Source organism: Peromyscus californicus, unplaced genomic scaffold, assembly GCF_007827085.1.
Source record: "Peromyscus californicus insignis strain IS unplaced genomic scaffold, ASM782708v3 Scaffold_11__1_contigs__length_118956290, whole genome shotgun sequence".
Classification (NCBI taxonomy): Eukaryota; Metazoa; Chordata; class Mammalia; order Rodentia; family Cricetidae; genus Peromyscus; species Peromyscus californicus.
In genome coordinates, this window is record NW_026294402.1 from 25,398,614 (window position 1) to 25,409,179 (window position 10,566).

The 10,566-nt window shown below is 41.8% G+C and overlaps 1 pseudogene; it reads right to left on the reverse strand.

Moving 5' to 3' along the window:
• Positions 1 to 4,837: 4,837 nt before the first annotated feature.
• LOC128105860 (uncharacterized) lies at positions 4,838 to 4,982 on the reverse strand (annotated as a pseudogene).
• Between the last annotated feature and the right edge of the window lie 5,584 nt (positions 4,983 to 10,566).

The following is a 10,566-nucleotide window of genomic DNA, read 5'->3' on the forward strand; positions in this document are numbered from 1 at the left end:
AAGGGCTTTTCTTCGACTCAGGGGTCTTTGTCACAAAAGCACACACACATGCATTGACTACTTATTTTTGGTGTATTTCTTTTGTCTTTAATTTCACATTTGTTGTGAAATTATTCTGTGTGAAAAATCTACTTACTTTTTTTTCTTGCTTTTAAAAATTAAAGATGGCATTTAGACCACAATAACTTACCTCATCTCATAAATTCTTTTTAAAGTCTTCCAAACCGTATATTATTATTCCCATTTTCCAGATGAGAAGTATTGCAACATTATACACTTTATCTCAGATCAGATTTAGTACCTGAAAGAATGTCAAATATTAAGATTGATATTCTTAATCTTTATCTTGTCCACTCTTTCTGTTCATCTACCCCGTATCTGAAAAGCAATACATAATACCAACAGCATCCGATTTAGCATGAAGTTATAAGCATTATGAAAGCATACCCTCCCTATCACCCCATTTTTCACTTTCACTGCAGTATTCAGTAAATGGTACAAGACAGTCAACACTTTATGGTAACTGCAGGCTAATGTAAAAGTTCTGATCACATTTGAGGTAGGCTAGGCTGAGCTATTATGCTTGGTAGGTTAAATGTAGTAAATAAAATTTCTGCTTAAAATATTTTCTATTTGTGATGGGTTTATCAGCATATAACCCTACTATAAATTCACACACACACACACACACACACACACACACACACACACACACACACACAGAGGACTTCAAAATTTACATATACCACCATGGAAAGGAAATATCTTTTTCCATATGGGATCCTATAACAAAAGACAGCTTGGTAGGAGAGAGCATGTAAATGTATTCAATGTAAGTTTTATGTACAGGAGAGGCTTCAAGACCTGAGGCTCAAAGAAACAGAGAAACCTGTGTATGTTTATGTTACTTAGGGTTGATGAAGAACGGGGAAAGTATAGATGAACAAAGGGGAATAATCTAAGGCCAATGAACCAGGAGGGAACTGAACCAGTCCTGTGTGTTCACATTCTTCTCCCTTTCCTCTAGAAAAGGAAGGCATCTCGCACAGGAGAGTCTTCTAACCTGCTCCCAATCAAAAGGCAGAGAGAAGGACAAGGTAAGAAAAACCATCCAGCCTCTTCCATCTCCTCAACGCCCACATGTTTTATTTTAAAGTTTGAGGCCTTCATTCCATTAAGCACATACATATTCACAAGCATGCACACACACATATCCAATGTATGAACATATATAGGTGTGAGCTCACACATAAGTACACACATTCACACATGAGCACAGAAACATGCACGCACATGCTCAGGTTCATGCAGGCACACATGCACTCACAGTCTGTGAGCTAGGGACTTAGTAAGTGAAGTGCTCTTTACTAAAGCAGAGGTGTCAACCTGGATGCTTCTAAAGGGACTGGCTAGGATGGAGGGGGTCAAAGCAGCCAGAACCTGGGAGTGTCCTGCGGAGAGGCTGAGGTGATTTTGTTCTGAGAGTTAAATTCACAGAAAGAGGTGGGGTACAATTATACACCCCAGCCCACTCTGCAGGATGAGCTGGAAGCTGGAGTTGACAGCAGAGGAGAAATAGCTCTCCATCAGGAGCCAAAGCCAGGAAGACCACACTGGCGGTGGAACCAGAGGGAGAGGATAAGGGAGAGGACAATGAAGGAGGAACTGCAGAGCAGTAGTTAGTGAAGACAGCTGGAGTCCAGAACAAAGGGGAGGAGGCAGCTGATGGAGATTGACACAAGGGTCCTTAGAGAAAGTGATTAGTGTCAGGACCTAAGAAGGATTTGAAACGTATATGACCACAGACTTCAGAGAAGAGAACAGTCTCCCTGGTGTTCCATGGGGGTTCCACTTTCCCACCTGAACTGTGACTGAATTGCAGTCTGTGACTTGGTCATAGACTTGACTGGGTGTAGGTCATCTCCGCATCCTGGCTTTCTGCTATGCCCAGATTGAGAGAGCCTTGACCTCTGAAGACAGCATTGGCTAAGTCTGTGATCCTGATGGAAACGTGGATGTCTCGTATTTCTCAGTGTAATGAGGAAGGTCTGGCCTTGTGCTGCTCATCTGAGGAATCAAACAGTTCACACACAAGTCAGAGCTGTGCTGAGAATGCACTGCAGACCTCCCTTGGCTCTAGCAACAGAACAGCATTATGGGATGAGTGCCAAGACTACATTACCCAACATTCCTCTGTGAGGATCAACTTTCATCCAGTTTATTCTGACCCAGGCAAAAATCATTCCACTGCATTGATAATGGCCTCCCTCCCCGGGCCACCATCATGCTGGACTAACATTCTTCTACCTCCTACTAGCCTCCTATGGATTATTTCCTCACTGCCTACCCAGCCCTCATTATTCATTTAATAAACAGATTAGCATAATCTCCTCTTTGAGGACTTTCAGAGAGCTCATTACATGGAGATGCTCCTATATGACTAAGAGTCTGCGATAAGTTATAAAGAACCGAGATACTTTCCCATCTTGGCCAGCTCTCTCATGAATGGGAGACAGTAATTTAAGCAAGGTGCTTCACTCTCTAGACCAGTGTTTCACACTCTAAAAGGGTATCTTTAGATCTACTTTTCTAGCAACATATCAGACTAGCTGCTAAGTTCCTTCATATCTCTGGGTCTAATGTGTGGTACTTATGGAAGATATTGTCACTTTACAACCTAAGATGCCCATAGTGTTTAGTCTTAGGGTAGGCATTCAATAGAAACAAATCCACAAACATCTTTACAGTGAAATTTCTTATAGGGAAAGAAGTCTGTGGCCCTGCTGGCCTTGATCTGCCAGACTTCTTTGATTCTATCATATGAAAATAGTTGTCCAACATGGACAGTAGAATAAGAAGAGGGGTTTCAGGAGAGAGAGAGAGAGAGAGAGAGAGAGAGAGAGAGAGAGAGAGAGAGAGAGAGAGAGAGAGAGAGAGAACAGCGCTGACAATGCCCACATCTCTGTTTGAGCCACTGTAGCTAGCCTTTGGTCTACCCTGGAATGCTTGTGTTGAATTCTGCTTTCTAACTAAGACTACACCTAGAAGTCGTGCCTTCCTGGCTGGGCAGTTCTCAGCATTAAATTATATGACAGATTTAATCACTTGGCATGTGGTCTAGTCTACAGTAGAAACTTGCAAATGGTGGTGGCTATTTTATCCTCATCGCCCATCTTCTTAGGAAGCTGTCCAGCACAGTGTTCAAGTTCTTGCATCTAGGAAACCAACTTCTCACCTTCCAATTCCACTTGAAGCATTTGGTGTCTCTCTGACCCTGGGCAAGGTGTTTCTCATGTATTCCTGTTATCCGGTAACTCCAAGAGCTTGATATTTACCGAAGGCTTTCCTATCAGTGTTTCCACCCTTATCTATTTATAACAAACCTATTTCCCTCTGCCTACTCGAACCAGAATCTCTCCAGCTGCGAGCACTCTGTCTCTCCTTGAACACGAAGTGCACAGTAGGCCTTCCATGCACACTGACTCAATAATACAGAGTGCTGTTTTACAGTATGCTCAAGACGCACAGGGCAAGCTTGCTTTCTCCATTACATCCTTCGTAAGGCTAAGTGACAAGTTGAACGTCAGGGACACTGGAGAAACTGTATAAATACCACTTGCCTGCTTTCTGGGTCATATCTTAGGAGTAAAACAGAGATGTAGCAAGGCATTTCTGAGTCATTCTCCCTTTGCCTTCTTAAAATCTCTCTAGCAGTTCCTTAGGGCAAACAGGGGAAGTCACGTGACCGTGACAAAGCCCCATTTCCCGGAGCACTGGCCTTCCCATGCTAAGTGAAGTTTTCCTAGGCATGTCTCCAGCAGGTGCTCTGTGAAGTTCTCTAGGAACCTTTGAGGTGACAGTCATGGGGGACCCCTAAGATGATCTCACTCTGTAGGGCAGCTCTGAGATCACCCTACTTGTCTGCTGGGGACTGACAGTAATGGCAGCTCAGAGCAGCTGTGGTACCCAGCGGGGGAGGCAAAACCATTCTATGCACAGTGCCTGGATGCCGTCAGGGCAGCAGCCAAAGCTGCCTCCATCTCCAGCTGATTTCATCTAATGTGATAACACTCATGATAATAAATATTGTTAAAAATAAAAGTCACTCTGGGGATTGCGAATCACTGGGACAGGTGTTCAGAATGAGAAGAGTGCAGTAATTGGGTGACTTATTCATTATTGGAAATGCCGTTTAAAATCTACTGCATTTAAAAAAACAATACTTCAGCTGCTCTCTGGCCTTCTGAAGTCATTAGCGGGTGTTCTTTATCTGTTTGTTTTCCTCACTGAAGTGAGCTTTTTAATGTCACATAAGAACTAACTTGACTCCGTGCCAACATCTCTGAGTGAATGATGAAGTCTTTGGAGGCTCACACATCACTCCACAAGACAGTTCCCCCTTGTAGAGCTCATTGTCTCTTCAGTCAGGAGACAGGGTGGCAGGGAGGGACAGAAGTCCTGACAATAGCTACTTGATAACAAATCCCATGCAGTCATGGGTAACACATGGTTTCTTCTGGGTTATATGGTCAGGCCATCTAAGGACTTTGAGGGAAGCCTATGTGTCCATCCTCCCACAAATCAATAAAAATGTACTGCAAACTCTGTCACATGCTTAAAGTACCCCATTCATTTTACAGAAGTTTGGAAAAGGGTGTTATGATGATGGTAGTCCCATACTGGAAAAAGGATTAACTGTCCCCATAGGAGCCAAGAGCTCCCACTGCATGGAGTAGCATGGAGCTCAATTTGTACTTGATCTTTTGTTTTCAATGATTAACTCTTTATTCTTTGAGCCAACCTTAACGGTTATCAGTATGTGCCTGGTTGCTGTGGCTATAGCTCTTCCTAAATATACAAAATTCATACTAAACAGTGAGTTCTGGGTTGCAAAAGAAGGATTCATTTGTTGCCCCCAGATGTAAGTAAGTTCTTGTCCACAGCTAGATAAAATACAAAAAACAAAACCACATGCAAGTGCTTTTCAGGTTGGTTTTAAAACATATAGCCTACTGATTATTGATTATACATGAGTTACCCATGATTTTTAAGAATATTACATTTGCTTACATGTGTGTGTATGTCTGTGCACGCACATGGACATATGTGTCTGTGTCTCTGTGTTTGCACACATGCACACATGTGTGCACCATGTTGTGCCTATGGAGGTCAGGAGACAAATTTCAGGAGGCTTTCTTTCCATCATGTGAGTCCCATGGATTGAAAGCAGCTCATCAGGTTTTACTGAAAGTACTCTTACTCACTGAGCTATCTGGTCATGTCAAATTATCCACAATTTGAATTTATTCTTCATTTTTATTTTATTCCTATACTAGAGATTGAGCCCATGACTACAAGCATGCTAGACAAGCACTTGCTTTTCCACTGAGTTATATCCTTATCCTACAATTTACTTTGTATTTTGAGGCAGCATCCCTGGAAGTTGCCCAGTCTGGGCTTGAATTCACTCTAATACCTAGGTTGACCTTGAATTTATGATCTTCCTGCCTCAGCCTCCTGAGCACCTGAGATTATATAGACCTATGCTACTAGGCTAGACTCCATGACCTGGAAGAAATCCTGCCCATGGCATAGCACAAATAAATAGATGGAGTTGAGCCTTTGCTGTGACCTAGATTTGCTCATCTCCTGCAGCGAGAGCCTATTATGTTCCTAATGAACTTGATCTGCTGAGGTGGTCTCTCCCTGATATTTTCAGAATGTCAAAAGAAGATTTGCATATGAGGAGAGAACCATGTAGGTGCTTTATTTCTTTATTTGACCCTATATAAAGATGTCTGAGGTAGCCTTTGGCCAAAGCTCCGTTTTACAAGTTCTAAGTATAAATCCTTCGGATTGATTTTTTTTTTTTCTGAAAATACTCCTTGTTGAGCTGGAAGGATAGGGTGAGGAGCAACAATAATGTTCCTCTATTGCTATGGAGAGTGCATGGAGCCATCTATGGAGAGTACATGGAGCCATCTACAGCATCATCCTAAGAGCAGGTATCCAGGATGCTAAACATACACAGAAGAACATCTGCATCCCACCGTATTCTTGGGACCAGGCAACATGCTGAAGATGGATAAGTATAAAGCAGGCAGAGACTCTGTCTTTTGATCTTCATGGCAGTGGCTCTAAGTCTATAAATGTGTCACAATAGGCCACCCTCAGCATGAGGAGATACTTGCTGTGAGTTTCAGTTGAGGAGATTGAGGCCTGGGTCACTTTCTTCTCACACGTTCAGTGTCCCTTCCTCTTAGCACTTGCTCAGCCTCCAAAGTGCAAGTGAAATGTTTAGTGGAGATTCTCTCTCTTGTGTGTTTTTTTTTTTTGTGTTACATTTCTGAGGACTGTAATTCAGGGGATTTTTGTGTGGTTGCTTGAGTAAGACAGGCTAGAAGAACCATGAAGGCAGCGACCATGTGTTGTCCCTACCCCACCCTCTGTGTGGTATGATGACTACAGATTCCTTAAACACTTGAAAACTAAGGGGGAGGGGCACTGCTGTCCCTGTTTGTTATGCTTGAGGCCAAAACTAATATTTAATATCGAAAAGTCTTAAAACGTTTGATCTATAAGGAAAACTATTTTGTTCCCTGAACTTATCCCGGAGTCTGTGAACATTTACATTAAATAGAAATGACTCATTTACTGATATTATGATAGTAGGTTGTGTCCAGTGCCCGAAAGATGATAAATCAGTCCTTTGTGCTGTTCTCTGCTGCATTTCTGCGCTTTCTCATCTTCTTCAACCCCCTCCCTCAAAGATGGGGAGGGTGTCTGGAAACACTGGATCCTTTCTCATGTTTCTGGAGCATCTCAAAAGTTGCCTACAGCAGGTTATGTAGACACAGTAGAGTGTCTTACCACAGAGATGCTTCCAGGACTCAGAGCTCCTGACTGAATAGCGTCTTGAATATACCAAAGAGGTAAATTAAATGCATTAATCTCTGGGAGAGTCACAATTGAGGCATTCAGGGCTGCACAGAAGTTTCCAACAATTGGCCTCATTTGCTTCAATAACAAATAAAAAAAAGTGGAGGGGAGCTTGGGTGGGGATGGGCGGCTGCTTCCTGCTCTCCTTCTTCAGACAGTAATCAAAACGAAGCTCTGCATTGAGGATGTTCCGTTCATTTCATTCTGCACTTGAAAGAAAACACATTTGGCTCTTTCTCCTGTAATAAGGCAAATCCTTTCTCTCTTTTCATTTAAGAATATAAAGATGATGCCCGTGACACTGGGACCCTGAGAGTTTCATTTCAGCTTCCTCTCAGCATAAAAAGGCAAATTTATTCTGGTTGAGATACTTTTGTTCTGGGTCCATGTTGTTTGTTCTCGTAGACCCACAGAAGCTTTCTCCAGCTATCTGAATCTGGTAATGTTTTTATTTCCGTTTTGCAATCATTACATTTTTAGTTGCAGGCTTGGAAAAACTCCTGCCCACCCAGGTCATGCTCTAAGGCTGAGTAGACATTTTGGAAGAATTGAGGGAAAGTTCAGCACAAACATGCATGATTGGGGGTCATTTGCAGGAGTTTAGCTGGGGTGTTGAAATGCAGGGAAGAACTCCAAATTAGCAGTTAGAAGATATGGCCTCAAACCTCAGGCAAACTTGATAGTCAGTTAATGAAAATAACAGCAGGTAGTGAGCACATCCCATAGGCCTATGTCTTTCTCTACAAGTATTTTCCACAAGAGCCACATGACAGTCCAATGGGATGATGCTTTGACAAATTTTTACTGTGCTTTTGATGAAAGTCTTGTGGAGGCCCAGTAGACTGTCTTAGGACACATAACCAATATGCAAAGGACCCAAGGCTTGGACTCAGGCCAACTGATTTGGAAGCTTACATTCTGAACAGCTATTCTGTTCTACCTCTGGGCCCAAATTATCCTCTTAAGTACTTGGTTTTCTTTTTGATGATATCTAATAAAGTCTCTCACCCAGGAGGTTAGTAGAATCATTTCAGAAAATACAAATAGATTAAAAATTATGAAAATATTAGAAAGGCAAGGCATTGTTCTCATTATTAGTATAGAACTAACCAACCCAGATATTGGCGAACATTCTCCACCAGATAGTTTCTTAGAACTTCTTTTAAAATTACATTTATTTGTTTATTTTGAGTGAGGGGCATGTCTGTTCACAAGATATGCATGGAGGTCAGAGGACAACTTTTTGGAGTCTATTCTGTCCTTGTACCATATGTGGATAGAAGGGGTCTAACTCAGGTCACTAGACTTCATGACAAGTGTCTTTACATGCAAAACAATCTCTAATAGCTTTTAAACTGCTCTCTCAAGACTATGGGCAGAACACAGTCCTGCAGGTATATGAGAATGCTTACCTTAAGAATGATTTATATGAGACACCCAGAGCATCTCTGTAAAGATAATCCTCAGGATGAAATTAGGACATTGGGTTATGAGGAAGGACATAAAATAAGGAATGGGTGGAAAATTTCTCAGTGAAGACAGATGGATGGAACTAAATTGGGTTTGTATGACTTTCTTTAGGCCCAAGAGAATCAGAAACAAAGAAGACAGTTGACCTATCAAAGACCCCTGAGTTACCATTCTAGGCTATTGACTCCTTCTGATAGTCCCTTTATCCTTGGTATTACTATATAAGTCCATAGGATTCTATTATAATCACCCATGACTCTGCATCTCAGCCTCCTCTCACATCATTCAAGAGTGCTTCATTACAGGTCTTAGGTATATCTCAGTGGTATGGTGCTCACCTAAAATACCTGTGTTCCTAAGGGAAGTCCTCAACCCATGACCAGTGCTTCCTTAGCCCTATGGTGAGACAAGTGAGGATACTGTCTGTATCTCCCTGGAATCCTCCAAAAAATGGAGCCCAATTGCAGCACTGATAAACTCTTGGTAAGTCTGCCTTCTCTGGCTCCCTTTTTCTTTGCCTCACTTTCCTGTTCCATTACATTCTTGGGTCACTTCCTATGAAGTATTTGCACTCAAATTCCCATCTCAGGTCTGCTCTAAGAAGATCAGGCTCAGACAGCCTTCAACGACTGTGACTTAATACCTGAGAAAAATCAACTAAAAGGAGGAACTATTTGACTTATGTTTTCAGAGGTATTAGTCCACAGTTATTTTGTCTCTGTTATTTTGGAGCTGTGGTGAAGTAGGATATCATGCTGGCCAGCACGTGATGGAATAAGCTGCTTGTCTCACAGAAACTACAAAGCAAAGAAAGAAGAAGGGGTTGAGAACAAAATATCCTTGCCAAGGGCACATCCCCAATGACCTAACTTTTCCATCTAGGAACAACCCCCTATAGTTTCCAACACTTCACCATCGCCCATTAAGCTCTGAATCCATCAATGAATTAATTCATTCATGAGGTCAAAGACCCATGATCCAATTACTTTCCAGAGGCTCCATCTTTGAGTAATGTTATATCAGAGATCAAACCTTCAGCACATGAGATTTGGATCACATTTAAGATTTAAACCATAACAGACACATAATAAGTAAGAAGTCTATTCTTACACTTGTGATTAACTAGTTGAAAGATGTATGATGATTTACTACCCAAACCAGCAGGGGACAATAGTACAGATTCCTGAAGAAGGCTCAAAACCTTTCCTTCTTACCCCTGGCAGCTGAAAACTGCAAGTGTCTCTTGAAGAAGTCCTGTAGCATCTTAGTCCTACACAACTCAAGTAGTATGATCACGATATGCTTCCTCTATGGAACTCTTTGGTCCCATGCAATCCTGACTATATAGTGATGAGAACTACTCCACCAGGGAATGCCTGGAGGTAACAAGAAAGATATGGACTCCTTCCAAACTCAGAAAACATACTCTCAAATCTATGTTTTTTAGAAGCACCAAAATGATGCATCAACATTTGTATCCTAATGTTATGCAGCTGGCTACTAAGGATTATTAATATTAGTAGTTATGTAGCTGTTCTTTTTATCTCATCCTTGTTTTTTTGAAATGATTTTTTCCCAAATGAAAAAGAGAGAGAGAGAGGGAGACTGTGTTTCGGAAAGGGATGGATCACTGATCAGAAACATGAAATTCTTCCAAAGCTTTCCTTCTCACTAATCCTGATGCTCTGAAGAGGAGCTGCAGTACTCGGATTTTAATTCAGTTCATTAATAAATGAATTATGCAATTAGTTGATATACAATTAACTGGATTCACAACGCATGTAGAGCTAACTGGGTCAGCCTGCATTTGTATGACTGTAATGTGCCCAAATGAATATGCCATCAAAGGACATGCAGTGGAATGGTGAATCACATTTGTCTGAGGCTGAGAATTATGCCTGCCAGCTGCTGAAAGTTCTGTAGATGAAGCCTTGGTCTGAGTTGGCAGGAGAAACAAAAGCAGCACAATACGGGACCCCAAGTGGCACTGTCTCCATTATAGCAGCATTGTTCTCCCCAGATGAGCTTGGACAGAGATCAATAAATCCGGAATCCTCCTGGGCAGAAAGGATGAGCAATTGGATTTGGATTGGAATCTATCAATCAATCACTAACTGAAAGAGGTTCTGGCGGCACACAATGAAAATCTCTTAGTGT